The following is an 18,363-nucleotide window of genomic DNA, read 5'->3' as shown; positions in this document are numbered from 1 at the left end:
TCTGCTTCTTCTGAGACATCTCAACTAACTTAGACATTGGATTCAATTGCCTTCCTTCCAACAGGTAAGTTCCCAAATGTCATTTATCCAGAATTAAAGGGGGAGAGGTCTTTATCGTTTGCGTTTGCTTTTGCTTTTGCAGTGCTACAGCTGGTGGCACTAGGAAAACAGTTTTTTTGAATAAAAATCTTTCTTTTCTCATAATTGGGGCTAGGATGAAGGTAAAGGAAAGATGAAAAGGCAGACAAATAGAAAGATTGTATGGTCAAGCAGTTTGATATCATTCAAGAAGTGATTTCTGACTTTACAGAAGAAATTTCAGTCTTTTGGAGTGACATAAATACAGTCTGCTCAGCCAGCTTAGTTTCTGTTTGTTTTCTAGCACCCCAGAGCGCCTCCTTTTAAAAAAAGGTATATGAGAAACTAGAATAGAAGTCCTGATAACCAACCCTAAGCACTTAAGTGTCTTTGGGGGTTTTTAAAGGAATCTCTGTGTCATGTGTCCCCCGCCCCCTGCCCCGGCTTATTAACTCCTTTGTCCTTTGAATGGGTAGACATTTTCTAAATGTCTTTTTCAGAGTATCTTCCTATGGGTTTCATTTAATTTTGATTAATTGACTTCCTGTTAATTAAGAAGGAGCATTAACTAGGTCATAAGCATGTGTGCGGAGTTAAAACAAACCAGGTGATCCTGAAGGAAATGAAGCAGAAGTTAGCAAACAGGTGGGACTGTCCTTTTATTCTGCTGCTCTGCGTTTTTATTGACCTTGGTGTTTGTGGGACACTAGACCATTTATTTAGTAATGAGATCCAGTGAAGAGGTGTGGATTGGAGGATTTAGAACTTGGTACTGGCAGGATATCCCCAAAGCAAAGTTTTTGTCTTAACCAAGAAGTTCCTTTAAAGTAGAACTGTTCTGAACCTCTGTGGGTCATCATTTTTGCGTAGATAATATACAGTGCACACATCCTGAATGTCTCTTACTTGCTTTCCACATTCAGCTTGGCGTCAGGATCATTTGACTATTTTCTTTGCATCCCTAGCACAGTCTCATTGATGTGAATTCTTACATCATTTTATTTTTTATTTATTTATTTTTAAAACAAAGTTAGTGTTATTTTATTTGGACCTTTAGTTTGTTCATTTACATGCGGTGCTGAGAATCAAACCCAGTGCCTCACACATGCTAGGCAAATGTTCTACCACTGAGCCACAACCCCAGCCCTTACATCATTTTAAAAGTATCTTTTCTTCCAATTCCTTTTGTGTTTCTGGTTTTCTCATTTGCTTACAACCAACTTTAATTTGCTAAGAAAACTATCTCCAGAATTTCTCATAAACTGAAAGATGTATATATAAAGGGCGCAACAATAATTGCTCATGAACACAAACTTGTAAGAGGTCAAAGAGAAGGGAAAACCACAAGGAGCTATAAAAATATCTAACTATTGTACATAAAGCAAACTCATTACCTCACACAGAAAGAAGTGCATATATATGCATATATATATATATATATATATAGAGAGAGAGAGAGAGAGAGAGAGAGAGAGAGAGAGAGAGATGCAAACTTCATGCTAATGATAGTGAGACCAATGAACTTCAGAGCAGCATGAATTTTCCTGTAAGTAACTGTAAAGAAAAGACGTAGAAGCCTTAAAGAGGAAAGTTGCAGGCACTTCTGAGTCACAACTTTGGGAGCTGAGGTTGTCAAGAGCTGTGCATGATGATTGTGTGCTGTGTACACACACACACACACACACACACACCAGTGACAGATGACCTATTGAAATAATTTCAGAGCCATTCTGTGGTTGCTACGACAACCAATGCTCTCTTGGCTTTCATCTGGCCATGTGACAGGGACTTTGACGTCAGCTAGAGGCAGAGTCTGTGGCTGAGAGTCCGCACAGGCAAAGGCTTGTAAGAATCTGGTGGATGCTGGACGAGGCTGCGGCTGCCGTGGCTGTTGCTTCCCGGGAGCTGTGGAGTGGAGCATGGACTGTTAAATCCTGCACTTCTTTCTGTGTGAGGTAATGAGTTTGCTTTATGTACAACAGTTCCATATTTTAATAGCTCCTTGTGGTTTTCCCTTCTCTTTGACCTCTTACAAGTTTGTGTTCATGAGCAATTATTGTTGTGCCCGGCAAAGAATGTGAAGCAGTTTCCAGTCATGAATTTCGTGCAGCCTCTGGAATTTGGTTAAATTTGGATTAATGTTCTGTGAAGTCGGTTAAAATATAATCGCCTTTCTTGCTCAACACTTGCTCACGGCGTTATGTAGAGATATGGATTTTGCAGTTTGAGCCAAATACACTTCTTGAATTCCAGGAATCCTCCTCCCTTCAGTATCGTTTTGGGTTTAAAAACTCCAGCATTGCTGTGCAATGTGTAACTAACTTTTGCTTTTTGCAAGTGCAATCCGATTCTCAATCAGCACACAACAGTGGGGAATTTGGTTTCTACCTCGTTTGCGGCATTCATAATTAGCAACAATGGGAATAGTGGGAAACTATATTATTCTTTGAAAGTTGGGATTTTTCTTGTAAATAAGGCCTTTGGTATTCTGAAAATGCCAGGGAAAACTGTCAACAGCTTCCTGTTTAGAGACAAGTAATCTGAAATATGCCAAGGAAGTTGGGGTGGAACCTTTACATGTGTGCATGCAGTTGCTTTTGGGTTGTTAAGGCAAAGTGCACATTTTCAGTGTCTTCCCCTGGAAATTCAACTGTGAAGAGAATGGCATTGGACAGTTGTTTTTTTTTTTTAATTAGGGAGTTATGAAAGCTGTTTTTATGGTTTTTTTTAATTGAAATTATTTCCTAGAGAATAAAATGATGGCCCTAAAACTAAATGTATCATTGATACAAGGTCTACTTTAACTTAAACTCAAATATAAATAAATTTTGAAAATTTGTTTCAGATCTCAAATGAATAATTTTGTAACTGTGGTTAATAAGGATTTTTATCTCTCTATCCATATAACACACTCTACTACAAATTGTTTTATTTGCACTGTTGCTAGTTCATTTCATTTCCAACTTCAGTGATTTTAGGTTTCCTTTTATTGCACACAACTTGGAATATTTTGTAGCTTATAATTTGAATAAAACATATGGTACTGAAGGTAATGGAAACCGAAATTTATAACTAGATTTCTGAATCTTGCAAATATAACAGAAAAAAAAAGCAAATTTCAGAGAACCACATATAGTAACAGCTAGAGTTTTAAGGGATAGAAAAAACTGGTATGACTCTCTATATGAAGGTTTTGTGAGAATTATCATTACATGTGAATTATATCTCAATTCAATACATTCTTTTTATTTTTTATGTTCTTATTAGTTTCAGAATTCTAGCAGTTATTTATTTTACTCCTATAGGTGAGAATTTTGAATAGTACTTAGCTACAGTGATAAGTGAATAATTTTGGTTGTATCAATGATTTCTCAATAGCTTTCAATGAGTAGAAATTCATTTAACTTGCTGGCATTTGATAAATCTATCTTCAATCAGAGTGTCCATGGAAGATTTTCCAAAAATCTAATAGGCTTACATTCAAGGCACATCTACTGAGACATCATCTCATTATTTAATTGTAATAACCCAGAGTCTGTACTCTTAATACCTCTAGCAATATGTTAATTAATAAGTAGTATTTCAATTGATCGTGAATAGGACCAGTTAGCACTGACATTTAGAAGCACTGTCTTTGATGGAGAATGCTTTGATACTTATTTCACTCAAATTATGTTAGTATCATGATAGTTTTTCCTTGGTTCTCTGTTTTAAACTAAAGGCAAAGATGATTGTATTTAACACCCTTATAAAATAGACTGGATTTCAGCAGTATAAAATACAAGAGAACGATTCAGTGTTAATGGCAAAGGTCAATGACAAATTTGAAAGAAAATGTCATATGCTCTGAAAGCAGAGATGCTCTGAAATCTGTAAGTCTTTTCTTATGGCAATATATATTGTGTTGATTTCAAGGTCAAGTTTGTTTCAGTTGCAAAAGATGCTGGCAAGGAATGATTTACTCTAGAAACCTGGCTGTTGCATTATTAAATGCTTTGTGTATGGTTTCAGGGATTCTTAACCTTTTTGGTGCCATGGACCTCTTTGGTAGCCTGGGGAAACTTACAGACTTTTTAGAATGATGTTTTTAGATACATAAAGGAAAGCATGCAGGGTTACAAAGGAAACCACATTTATTAAAATATTGTCACCAAATTTTTAAAACTTGTGATATGTTCTTTGTTAACAGTCCATTATTAAATAATACAAACTAGCAGCAGATATACTAACCACCATGATTTTGACATAGTGGTGAGAGTAAAATGACACTTTTAATTGAGTCAGTATATCTATGACAACTATAATAGGATGTGAAAATATCTTGATTTCTTTTTGCAAAAATATCTCAGGTGCCATGGTGTGTGGCCTACATTTTAATTGAAGGAAATACTAAATTTCAGTTTGAGGTTGTAAAAATAAAGATCTAATATTTTTCCCATCCAAGTTCACTGGGCCCTCTTGAAATCTGTTCACACCTACATTAAGTGATATGTTAGCTAGTGATGCCAAAAGGTCACAGAACCTCATTGGACAATATCCATAACCTCATTTTCACATTCAGTTTCACTACATCTGATTTTCTTCTCTGAATGTATGAATTTCATCATATTTTCTAAATTCTGCATGACATGTTCACATGGCTACTAATCTGTATCTTTCCTTTATTTTCCTCCTTGAGATCCATAAGCAGTCTTATGTTACCTGCACTGAGAAACTCTTACTTGGTTAGATTGAAGTTAAGAGAAAAACTCAGTATTCAAACCTTGGGCCATAGAAGACTATAGCTATTTACAAGGGGATATTTATCCTAGGACCTGGCATATGCTAGGCAAGTGCTCTACCACTGAGCCACATCCCCGACCCTGCTGAATGCTAAATGAGATCGTAGATGAAGAAGGGACTTTGTGTGCTCATGACATTTGAAGTGAGCATTAAAGACCATATGTGACTTTCCACTTAATGGAAAGCACATGTGTGTGTGTGCATTGACAAATTGTTAATGTTACTTGCACTTACTTAAGATTTATCTGCCTGAAGGCTCCAGGATGGGACACATTCAAAATGAAATGGGAAATAGAGACACTTCTCAAGTACTCTGAACACAGAACATTATTTGGACTTACGGGACATTTAAGATCGATACAGGAAAGGTTAATATTGTTTAGTGTGACTTGTGTAAGTGATGGGCTCATTCCCCAGTTCACTTTGGATGTGCAGAAAGCGTAGCTGGATTTTCCTCTCCAAGCAATTGGGTAGCTTTGTGGTTGGTTGGCTGCTGTCACCACCCTGCTTTTAGAGGGTCCAAAGCCATCCTTTCTATTACATCAGCATCCACCACCTCAGCGTAAGAGAACAGGAGCTATGACATTTTGTACAAGCTGTTGCTTAAACTCAATCCAAATTCCTTGCATTTGAAATAGAAGCTTAGTAATTTTTCTTTGCACGTCCTCAGAGGAATTACGAAAGAGGATTTTCTCCAACATTTCTCATTCTTTGGATTAGAACAGAACACCTGCTTTAGAGACTTTGGATCTGTGGCAGCGTGAGAAAGAAACTTGGAAAAAGTCTAAAATATCTGACTGCAGGCTGTATTTTGCTTCTTGATCATAGATGTTTGAAATTTTAAGTTCAGAAAGGAATGTGTCATTACTTTTCATGAAATCAGCTTTTATTTAAATGATGCCGTGTGATGAAAATCCAACTAGAAATAGCATTCCAAAATATAGCATTTTTTATTGTTTTCAGAATTGATGCCGTAAGTGAGCGTTCATTAAGACTTTGATATAAAATTATATGATAAATATTTAAATTCACTGGAGCCACATTCTCCAAACTAAAAACAGTCTGTTCTTTTTATCTCTGTGGTTAAATTTAGGTTTTTTTTTTTTTTTTTTAGAATATATAGCTATAAATGCCTTTAGTTAAAGACATAGCATCACTTTAAATTTTAGTTTATGTTAATATAAAATAGAATACAATCAGATCACAATGAAGTCCTATATTTAATTTTCAGGAAAGAACTTTCTAGTCTGGAAAATATTCCAGCTGTTGCCTCTCTTAGTATGTGCCTTGTCCACAGTTTCTGAATTCTGTCCCAGTGATTCAGGAAAATTAAACCCTGCATATTGCCTTTATGAAAAGATAAATTTTTTAAAATGTTGATTCTGTGTTTTCTTTACTTTTGTGAATTTAAACCCATTTATTAGAGGCAAATGTTGAGAACAGTGTTGTGTTCTTGGGCTGTCTGCTCAGCAGGACTCCCACAGACTCTTATACGAATCATACAACTAAGGCCATGATCAATTTTGTGACCATATTTCCCACATCTTTGGAGATATAATAAAAGCACCATCCCACCTACGTTATCCCATTCTGTACCTTCCCATGTCTTATCATGGATCAGATGCAGCAGGCTCACTCAATCTGCAAACATGTATTCAGTGGGTCTAGGATTATATTAGGCATTGTGAGTCCCTCCACAATGTGATCCTTGAGTGATATCTATCACTGGCATAGAGAATCCTGATTGCTTTATGGACTTTGACTTCTGTTTGCTTGAGCTTTGATTGAAATATTCATTCTTTGCCGCATTCAATCAGTTTTGAGTACCTATATGTCAGGCATCAGACTAGACACGTGGGATGTGGTGGCGAACAAGACACTGCTCAGAGACCTGTGGACATCAGCAACCATGCTTCCCTTCTTTACAGCCAGTTGGGCCACTGTAGTCAAAAAGTGATTCCTTTCTAAGAGGAAAAACATCAAAACAGAAGAGAAACAAACCCATAGATTCTACACCAGAGTGTAACCTTACAGGAGGCCTTTCAGCCAGTGAACAGCTGGCCTCATTTGTGAGCCATCTCTTTCTACCAGCGCCAGGGATTCCAGGTCAGTACTCCCAGCCCTACTCCCAGCGGGCCAGAGGCTGGCTGCCATCTCATCCAAGAGATAGATGAGACCGGTAGGGACTGACCTACAGAATGATTTTCTTTTAACCAATACCCTGTTTTATGCAAATAATGGAAAACATTTTATTTTTTGTAAGGAATCCTTAAATGGGTGCCCAATTATATCTCTGATCTTTCCTGTTTTAGCCCAGTCAGAAAAGGCTCACTGCTTTAATAATATCCTCAAGACCCCAAGACATAATATCAACATTCATTTTTCACTCATTCACAAATCAGGTTGGGGACAAGGGTTCTGATCCACCCAGTCCTCCAGGGATTAAGATTCCTTCTATCAAGTTAAACTGATCTAAACCCAGATCCTGTCTCTACAACTTGCTAGTGACTCTTGGGGCAAGTTACCTAAGTCAGAGTTTTCTTATCTGGATAATACTAGTATCTAACTCATGAATTCTTGAGTCAACTTACTTGGCATAGTAACTTACTTAGCAAGTGTTGTATAATTAATAATGTGACCTGTTATCAGTCATTTTCTATATCTGGTAGTGCTGCCACTCCATCTCCTCAGGGGCTGCGAAAAAGGGTTGAAGAAAGTGTGTCCCTTGTGTTATAATAGTTGATGTGTAGGAAGCGATATTGTCTTCTCAAATCTTTTCAAAATAACTGTTTTTTCACACCATCCCAGTTTTATAAATGAGAAAATAAAGAGACAGAGCTTAAGCCAATCACTCAGTGTCATAGGAACACATAATGGATCTCTAGAAATTTGGCTGCAAAGTCCTGACTCTTTCTTCACTATGGTGTATTGCTTTTCAAGCTGGACTACATTGTGCTTTCCCTAGAAATATTGTTATGTGCTGTGGCAGATTGCAATCTTCAAAAATGAGCATGCAATAATTATACCTTTTCTTATAGACCCTTGCCAGTCTCTATCAAGAACTGCTGTCTGTCTCCCCACCCTTTGAACCCAAGTGGGCATATGTTGAGTCTAACTGATAGAGTACAGTGGAAATTGTGTAGATGCTTCCAAGGTTTGATGATAAAAAATATACGATTTCTTTTTCTCTTGGATTATTCTTTGTTTATCTCATGCATGACATTGGTGCTGGGATCCCATGTTGGAAAGAAGCCCAGACAATACGGAGTGGCACGAATAGGTGTTTCAGCAAAGAGCTCCAACCATGCCCATGGCCCACACTCAGCATCACGGCCAGACATGAGAATAAGTGAACTCAGGTGATTCTAGCCCCAGCTATGGGTTCACCCTTCCCCATCTGATGCCAGGTGGACCGAGATGAACCACCCCTGCAGAGCCTTGCCCCAAAGTACAGATTCATAAACAAAATGAAAATTATTGTTTTAAACTCATAAGTTTTGGGGTAGTTTCTTAGGCAGGCAGAGTAACTGGAACCCAGGAGGTAGCTAGAACCAAATATAATATGTGTAGTGTTTTCTTTTTCTCCAGTTTGCTTGTATACAATATCATATAGATTAAACAGGTTTTTATGCTTTGTCCAAAGTACCTAACCTAATCTAAAATAATTTCTAAAAAAAAAAAAAATCAGAACCAACCAAATTTTTATAAATGAGCTTTGGAAACACATCCTATTTGTAAATTTGGAACATATAAATGTAGTTGCTGGTTCTAGGAGAAGATTTGGCTTCACTGAGGCTAGACCGTACGCCCTAGTGAAATCTCACTCATGGCCTCCTGCTTACTGGACCTTTTTCTGCAGGAGGTGCTGAAGAGATGGCAGTCCTTGTGCCACTCTCCCTGTCACTGCTTCCCTGGCTTCTCCATCTTTGTCTCCTCTCTCACACCTACCCTGTCTAATCTGCTGCCTAGTGTTCTGTCATTAGACCCTGCTCTCTCCTTGACACTCTCTTTTGGCCCATTTCCAATGCTTTTGGGCATATTTTCTGCTCTAATGGTTTATAGTAAAGCCAAGGAATTTCCCTTGGCCAGGGAAGATTTAGCTCACTCTGCAAAGTCTTTTTCCTCTTAACAAAGCTGCTTCCATGGCAGCTGTTCTGCTGACCTGTAGCTCCATGTGTTGGTCAAACCTAGCATTCAGAATCCTCACAAATGCAGCCCCTTGGTCCTCACTCAAAGAGGCATCTGTTTCTTCTGCTGTAGGGAAACTATACCCCCAACTCTCTTCTTGCTTGCTTAAACTTTACCCCTTTCTGATGATCTTCCCACTTTCCTCTAGGAAGGTGTTCATTCATTTAGTCATTCAATGCTTGTCAAGTTCCTCCAGTGAATCCTGCAGTTGGGCACTTATGAAACTCCCTCACCTGTGTCCACAGACTGGTAAAACTGCCTTCAGCTGTCCCTCATTTGCTTACCATAGACACTGAGCAGACTTGGTCCAATCACTAGACCCTTAATAATCAGCACATGTCCTGCTACATCCAAGATGTTCCAGCAAAGTCTTTGAAAAGGTTATAGGCCAGTTAGGTAGGCTGGGCAGCTATGCAGCTAAAGGCCAGAGTTGAATTTTCTATCCTGGTTAAAACCTTTCTTGGTGTCATGGTTGTCATGCTGGACACCTAATAGATTAAGCATATGTGGCATTGAGATGACTTTGAAGAGGAAAAGAGCTCTAGGCTTTAAAAAATGGAGAATATCTGGCACAATCAACAGAAGTGAAAAGATAATCCATCAATAATATCTTCGGTAACAGAAATAGGAAACCCACCCATCTGGAATCAAGAGAATGGTTGGGTGAAGGGGGAAAAAAGGTGTATTCTATAAAGTAGGTCCATGAACAATCTAGAATTTATCGGTATAAGTTGGATTTGATCTGATAGACAACAGGAAACAAGAGAAAGGTCAGAAAATGTAAGTGTTATATAGTGTTATTATATTTTTAAAAAAACTATTCCTTTTGCTTTAGACAGGTTATGCTAAAAGCCTGAATAGGTGCCAAGTGTTTTCTTTTTCTCCAGTTTGCTCTTATACAAGTTCTGTTTTTTTTTTTTTTAATATTTTTAGTTGTAGACGGACACAACACCTTTATTTTGTTTATTTAGTTTTTTTATGTGATGCTGGGGATGGAACCCAGTGCCTCATGCATACTAAGCAAGTGCTCTATACTGAGCTACAACCCCAGCACAAATTCTAACCCTTTACATTTAAAAACTGTGAATTTCCGTTTGCCCCCAATACCACAAGTGGCTTTTTAACCTTTAGCAAGACGAGTATAGAGGTGAAGCTGTGTGTTATCATAGTTTTAAATATATAATCTATTACTCAGTAAAGTCATATTCATATAAAACCCAAATCAACTGAATAATCCATGCATTCATAACATTTTCTATCAAACTATACTATACTGATTATGTAATTATAATTAGTACTCATAATGAAACCCCTGGGACATCAAGCCATTCTGAAAAATCTTTGAATCAGGACACCAATGAAAGACTAAATTATGTTCAGTGAAGTTTTAGTTCTAAGCCTTTATATCATTTGATTATATCTAAAGTCTTTGAACCCTCAATATATATTTAGCAACTATAAGAATGTTCTTACCCGGAACATGCCATTCTTTTTTTTTTTTATAGTGTTTTTTAGTTGTTGATGGACCTTTATTTTATTTATTTATATGAGGTACTGAGAATCAAACCCAATGCCTCATACATGCTAGGCAACCACTCTACCACTGAGCCACAACCCCAGCCCAGAACATGCCATTCTTAAGAAAAGTATTGTAAGTGATCCATGCAAGAAGTTAGGTAGGTATAATGTATATGTACAGTGCATAGCAGGGGACAAATCCTGTGTAGCTGACAAAAATGTTCGTTAATCATTCTGGTGAAGTGCAAGGTTAGACACTGATGCTGATGGTAACCTCTCCACAGCAGCTTGCAGATGAGTACTGTCCCTGAGGTCCTATGCCTGAAGGAAATTGAATCAGCAATGCATTGTTCAACTCACCAATTACTTAAATATTTTAAAACAGTGGAGGAGAGAGTCAGTTATCTCAGCTCTGCGAGTGATCATAAAGTATAGTTTCCACTTCGAAGACCAATGCTGCTGGCAGTTGTGGATGTTTGGAAATGGAAGTTGATTTCTGTGTCCTGAGGTCTTGTTCCCTCCTGAATGTTCTAGAAAGAATATCCTGGAATGTTGGTGAACCTTGAGCTCTTAAAAGTCCAACTGCCTAGGGTGGTCAAAGCAAATCATGCCCTCTCTTAGGAATTTTCTTTTTAAAGAACTTGAACAAAAATTCAAGGAGATATTAGTTCTTTTTTTTCATTAAATTATTTTTTTTCTGATGTTTTCTCAGATGTTTCAAAAGTGGAAGCCATTTAAGAAAGATATAGTCTCTGGTCCAGATTCCCTTTTGTAGAAGAAACTATCATTAAGGTCTGTTGTGCTCATTTCCAAAAATGTTGGTTATCTTCCAACTTTAAATTTCCAATCCACTGCTATTACAAAAAGGACTCCCTCCTCTGATCCTCAAAACAGTCTACGAATTAATGCCAAGAAATGACCAGGAGGCTGCTAACTGCTGCATCAGCATCCTGTCAGGAGGATTACTTTTTAAGGCACAAAACTTGGCTACAAGTTTACTAAAAGTAGATCCCACTGAAGTCACATAATATCATGCCTGGATTTAAGATGAACAGGAAACTTTTTCTATTGTGGTCAAACATACATATAGAATTTACCATTTTAGCCATTTTAAGGGTATGATTCGGTGGCATGAAATGTGTTCACATTCTTGCACAACCATTTGCCACCAGGCCTCTCCAGAAATTTCCATCTTGCCAAGCTGAAGCTCTACACCCATTAAACTCCCCAATTTCCCCCAACTAGCCCCTGGTGACTTCCAGTCTACAGTTTTAAACAGGAACATTTTAAGGGAGTTTAAAATAAACTTATTGTTCCTCTTTCTCTTATATAAGCTCTTCAGTTGGTAAGATCCCTGTCAATGGTCCTAAAATGATTGGGACTGCCTTAGGTTTATATGAGTGGGCATGATTTATCCAGAGTTCCACAACATAGAGATTTCAGACCTAAGGCAGTGGGCAGATGATCTTGATGATGAAGGGGAAGGGGACTGTGTTCTGAATCACCTACTGACACCATAGGCAGGATGGTCTCTATGTGACCCCTGGGCTCGCCATCCTACCTATGGAAATAAAGCCATTGCACCTGGGAGATTTTCTAATCTCAAGTAGCCTTATATTGGTCTTCAATTAATGGTTATTTTAAGAAATTGAAGTGTAGAAACAATATACAATTGTGGTAGAACATTTGGATAATAAGGAAAAACAGGGGAATGTAGCTCAGTGGTAGAGCACTTGCCTAGCCTGTTTGAGATCCTGGGTTTAGTCTAGTATTGAAAGAAAAAGAAAAGAAAGGAAATATCACTCTTATTTTACTTCCTAAAGAAAACCACTATTTTAGCAATACATTTTTTTAAAATTTATTCATTTATTTTTATGTGGTGCTGAGGCTTGAACCCAGTTCCTCATACGTGTGATGCAAGTGCTCTACCTCTAAGCTACAGCCCCAACCCTTAATATTACATTTAATTTTACTTATTTAATAGAAGAAAAAGAACTCTGAAATAAAACTTGATGATTTGAGATTCAGATAACTGTTTCTTTGAAGCAGGAATTGCTGGTTTCTAACTAAATTAAATTTCTAATTAAAAATTTAAAATGAATCTGACATTAAGACATTAGGAGTCAACTTTTTAAAAAATTATTTCTTAATGAGTATAGGCTTATATTTTCAGTTGCTAAGGCTTAGTTATCTCTTTTGTGAAGACCAGAGAAGATCATGGATAACAAAAAATACTCTTAGGGAAGAAAAGGTTTTAAAACAGAGTTTAAAACAGAGTTTAAAATTATATCAAAAGGGTAAACTGCAAAGAGGATAGCCCATAAAGACATGAACCACAAGCCACCTTATGAAGTAACAATAAACCAGCCAGGCACAGTGGCGCATGCTTGTAATCCCAGCAATTTGGGAGGCAGAGGCAGAAGGATCACAAGTTCTAGGCCAGCTTCAGCAATTCAATTTAGTGAGAACTGTCACAAAAAATAAAAAGGGTTGGAGATGTAGTGCAGTGATAGAGCAATCCCCAGCACCCAGAAAAAAAATTCCTGAATGCAATCCCCAGTACAAGAAGAAGAAGAAGAGGAGGAGGAGGAGGAGGAGGAGGAGGAGGAGGAGGAGGAGGAAGAAGAAGAAACAATGAACCATACAACAGAGAAGCTATTATTTCCCCAAGTGAGCTAGGACTCAAAATACAGAAATGCTCATTGTGTCTGTGGACCCTCTGCTTTACCAGAGGCTTAGCTCTGTCTGTTTCAGGCACCTGTGTTTTATATATTTCATCAATTGCTTAAATACTTACACCCTCATTAACCTTCATGTATATTTACTTTATAAAGAGTTTCTAATTATTTTCTCTGATGGACCCTGAGAAAATTTAAATCTTTAGTACGTACATGACATATCATTGGTAACTTTTTGATGATTAATTATTCAGTTTGGTCATGATAAATTGACTTTCAGTGAGGTCAGTTTAAGCATCAAGTATAGAATTAATATGTTTATAATAGGATATTGAGAAAATACAGAAGAATATAAAGAAAAAATATCACTACTGATATTCTAATGTCTAAAGAAAATCACTACTGATATTTTAAAGTTAAAAAGCTTTATATTTAGCTTTATTTTAATGGAGGAAAAAAGAACTCTGAAATGAAATCGAGAATTTAAACTTCTTGGTCAAATCTTGTTAAGGACATTATTCACCAAGCCCTGTTATTATTCTGACTTGGACTGAATATAGGCTGCTCCTCTGGGATTTCTTCCCATTATAAATGGACTAATTCCATTGTCTACCCCTTTCTTGGATTCATTTTCAATTTTGCTAGAATATATTTATGATTTTTTTCAAAGCCACAGGAGGGCTATGTCCTTATAGATTTTTAATTTGTCCACATATGAAAAAGATGCAAAATAATCTTCTTTCACAATTTTATGGACTTTATTCCACGATCTTCCAGCAACCTGGAAAGCAGATGTGAAGCCTGCTGCCATTATTGTATTTTGATTCCTTTATAGTAGCTTTTCCCTCCTCTGGGAATTTTTAGGATTTTTCTAATTGTACTTGGAGATTGTTAATTTCACCAGAAAGTGTTCAGAGAGCTTGCTTCGCTTTCCTTCCTCCCTTCCTTCCATCTTTCCTTCTTTTTTTCTTTCTTTTTTCTTCCCTCCCCCTGTTCCTTCCTTTTATCTTTCTTTCTTTGTGTTATTTCTTTTAGGGATTTTTAAATCATCAGACTCAAGGCTTATTCATCTCAGGAAACCACTCTTCTGTTATATTATTGAAATGTTCATCTTCTCTACATTCTTCATTTTATCCTCCAAAAACACTGACTATGGATGAGAGATTAGTCTCTTAGTTCTAGCTTTTAGATCTCTTGAATCTCTGTTCTGTGTTCTTCTTTCCCGCCATTTTTTATTTGTTCTGCTTAGTTATACATGACAGCAGAATGCATTTCAATTCATCATACACAAATAGAGCACAACATTTCAATTCTCTGGTTGTTCATGATGTAGAATCACACCATTCGTGCAATCATATATGTACCTAGGGTAAAGATACCCATCTCATCCTACCATCTTTCCTGCTCCATGCCCCCCCTTCTGCCCAATTCAAAGTTCCTTCATTCTTCCTATGATCCCCCTCCATTATGAATCAGCATCCACTAATCAGAGAAAACATTCAGCCTTTGTTTTTTGGGGGAGATTTTCCTCATTCCAGTCAGAATGGCAGTTATCAAGAACACAAGCAATAATAAGTATTGGTGAGGATGTGGGGGAAAAGATACACTCAGACATTGCTGGTGGGACTGCAAATTGATGCAACCACTTTGGAAAGTAGTATGGAGATTCCTCAGAAAACTTGGGAATGGAACTACCATTTGACCCAACTATCCCATTCCTCCGTCTATACCCAAAGGACTTAAAATCAGCATACTACAGTAACACAGCCACTTCAATGTTTATAGCAGCTCAATTCACAATAGCTAAACTGTGAAGCTAACCTAGATGCCCATAAACTGTGATATATATACACAATGGAATATTACTCAGCATTAAAAGAGAATAAAATTATGGCATTTGCAGGTAAATGGATGGAGTTGGAGAATATCATGATAAACGAAATAATTCAATCTCTTCTGTATTCTTATCTTTTCTCTCGTGTTTTCTTTCTTACCTCCTATGTATATTCAGAAGATATCCTAAATTTTGTGTTCTGGATCTCAAAGTAATTTTTGTATTATTTCATTTCAGTTATTTAGCCTTTCTACAATATGTCTTTTTGTTTGTTTGCTTGTTTGTTTTTGTTTTTGGTGTTTTGGTACTGAGATTGAATCAGGGCTTCACATACTGAGCTGCCATTCTATGGGTAGGGTTGGGGCAGAGCCTTGCTAGGCTACCCAGCCTGGCCACACACTGGCAATCCTCCTGCCTCAGCTTCCCAAGTAGCTGGAATTACAAGTGTGTGCCATGGCACCTGTCTTACTGATTATTTTAAAAAAGTTATCCTTTAAAAAGTAAAGGATAACTCATGTTTATAGATACAGCCTTCTCTCAAACTTCCCTAAAAATAGTACTTTTTCAAGATTCCATCTCTTTGTCCCATTTCAATTCGATTTCCTTTGAGCTCCATTGTCCTGATATCCTTCTGGATCCTTCTCTCTAATGTTCTTGGCTTTCTTTTGGTAACCAGGACTTTGGGTTGACACTGTCATATTTATAAATGCAGGTTGGGTTGACTAGCAGAGGTAACTGATGGCATTTCCATGTCAGTGTTGGAGGACTGGTTTTCCACCATACTTACCATCATGAATGGCAGGGTGGTTCTTGGGAGGCATAAGAGGAGCCACCAAGCAAACTTAAAACTGTCCAAACTGCCCAGATCAGGAAGGCCTCGTTTTTTTGTGGGTGAACTACTTTGCTATACCACCCTTTTATGCAGAGCTTAGAGTGGGGTAGAAAGAGAAGGAAAACAGCATTCTGGAGTCTTTTTATGAATGACCTTGACTCCTTCTCCCTGTGATTCTAGACCTAAATTCTTCAAGGCTTTGTTGGAAAGAATAGCTCTCACTGCTTTATTTGTTCTCTCTGGTATATGTTTTATATTATGGTTTTTATTGATTCAATCCAACCATATCAATTTTCTATTTTCTAGAAATTTCCCAAAATTTCCGTCTACCAATAGTAACCTTTCCCACCTTCTATGCAATAGAGATTTATTCTTTTTCTCACATATTTAGGATAGGTAAGCTCTTGTGCATAGTCCACCATCTTGAAGTGTTATTATATTCACATCCAGAATGGCTGTCCCAGTATGTTGGTGCATGATTGTCACAAGGCCAAGACACGTGTCTTACTCTCTCTGCAGCTATTTCTTTCGTGGCTACAGAGAACACTCCCAACTCTGACTTGCCATATTATCCATATGGATAATTTATGTATAAAAAGAGAGCAAAGAGAAAGAGGATGGTCTCATGAGCCAGTCTCATGGTTTTATATAACCATGATTTAAAACCTATGTCAATCTTCTTTGCAAGCTCACATTAAAGGATATGCTTATATTTGTACTAAGTAGCATTAGTTTTATTGAGCCTTCCTTCCCTTCCCATAGGTCTACTATTTCCATCAGACCCATAATATCTGCTTCAACCAGGTACTCTCTGCTTCAACCAGGTATTCCCATATCCTTTAGAACTTTGGGCAGGCCCGTTTCTCACTTCCTTAATACTGTGTAATAAAATATCAGAAACCCCCAGTTATAATACTGACCACACAGTTCTACAGTTTCTTATCTGTCTCCTTCATTAGCCTCTAAACTCCCTGGTAAACAAGGTGCCTTATTTTATGTTAGTACCTCAGTGCCCTCCACAGAAGCTGGTATGAAGTGCATTATATGGACTGAGTAGCAGAGTGAATGGACATAGAGATATTGACCTTGAAAACAGCTGTGTTGTTTTTCCATGCTGAAAATGAGGCCACTGACTTCCTTACTAGTCAGGAGAAGCTCTGAGGAATGGGCTGTATGTAAAGGCTCAAAGGCAAATGGGAACATATTTTGGGGGGCTGGTAGAAGTTGTTTCCAGGGGGCTGTCAATGATCAGTTTTCCAAATAAACTCTGATCATTGTAGTGTCCCTGGGCTGAGGGATGGTCTCAGATTAGGGTTTTTGGATAATTGCCAGATCAGCGAGTTGGGGTTTAAGTAGAGCTGTTCTACTTTTGCAGAAATGCTGGGGCCTCAATTCTATAGGGTCAGTAGAGGCTTCTTCATGGTTTTATATAACCATGATTTAAAACCTATGCCAATGTTCTTTGCAAGCTCACATTAAAGGATATGCTTACATTTGTACTAAGTAGCATTAGTTTTACTGAGCCTTCCTTCCCTTCACACGAACATTATAAAACCACAGATAGCCGGAATGGAGCCTCAAGTCATTCTTGGGCTCCTATTGCCTCCTGAAAATTGGTAAAGAATAATACTCTCGAGAATCCATCTGCTGCTCATGAGATTGCTTTATAGAACTTCTTTGCTCCAATGCTCCAAATCTAATCACTACCTGAAAGTCCTTCCCAGAGGTCTTAATGTCTTGCCTACTATTTCCAATAACTTGAAAAAGAAAAAAAAAAAAAAAAAGACATGTTGTCAGAAGCAAGTAGGCTCTCAATTCCTGGTTGATTGAAATTAATCTTTTCATTTTGAAATATGTTATTCTATCCACAAAGCAGGTGCTCAATAAATATTTGTCAAGTGAGTGGAAAAATGAATAGAACATTAGTGGAGAGACTGGGTTTGCCTTTCCTGAAGGTGGGGATAAGGGGCACATTTGATGGAAATTATTCCAGGTTAGCACAGGGATCTGCTTTGGGTCAAGTGATCATGGTCATCCTTCATTCACCATCTCCCTTTTAGCCATTCAGTCTCATCAGGTTATGCTCACAGCATGCATCTCTCATCTTTGAAGATAATTCATTCCAATTCATTCATTTAGAATATTATATTACTAAAAACATCTCAATAGGATCCTTTTATTTGTCCAGAACACAGGATTATCTGGGGGATGTCCTGTTCCCATGGGTCTCACTTCTCACCTCCTGAGGTAGAGACCCTAACTCATAGGGCACATTCATCTATCCCAACTTCTCAGCATCAAACTGGGTTTGTTTTTTAAGAATGAAGCCAGCTGGTCCATGAGCAGTGTGGTGTTAGATGCATGACAGTGTAACACAAGATATTCCCAGTTGTATGACTCAGAAGCTTCCTTGGCAGCCATCAGGAAATGCCAGGCTGTCCTGATAGGAAAAT

The 18,363-nt window shown here is 37.7% G+C and overlaps 1 protein-coding gene across 4 annotated transcripts in view; it reads left to right on the top strand.

The window, feature by feature from the left end:
* Ncald (neurocalcin delta) overlaps nt 1-18,363 on the top strand; it is a 400,078-nt gene that overhangs the window by 312,549 nt on the left and 69,166 nt on the right. The window contains exon 1 of one of the 4 annotated variants that reach the window (XM_046464772.2): nt 1,877-2,033. The exons of the other annotated variants lie outside the window; for them this stretch is intronic. The gene's annotated coding sequence lies outside the window, so the exon portion shown is untranslated. Of the gene's footprint in view, nt 1-1,876; nt 2,034-18,363 lie in introns of those variants that run through there. 4 annotated transcript variants of the gene reach the window in all.

The sequence above is a fragment of the Marmota monax genome, unplaced genomic scaffold (genome assembly GCF_021218885.2).
Source record: "Marmota monax isolate L192 unplaced genomic scaffold, Marmota_monax_Labrador192_F-V1.1 WCK01_AAM20220418_F8-fsc00003, whole genome shotgun sequence".
Classification (NCBI taxonomy): domain Eukaryota; kingdom Metazoa; phylum Chordata; class Mammalia; order Rodentia; family Sciuridae; genus Marmota; species Marmota monax.
The sequence above is the reverse complement of the archived record's forward strand: the minus strand, read 5'-3'. Positions and strand labels throughout refer to the sequence as shown.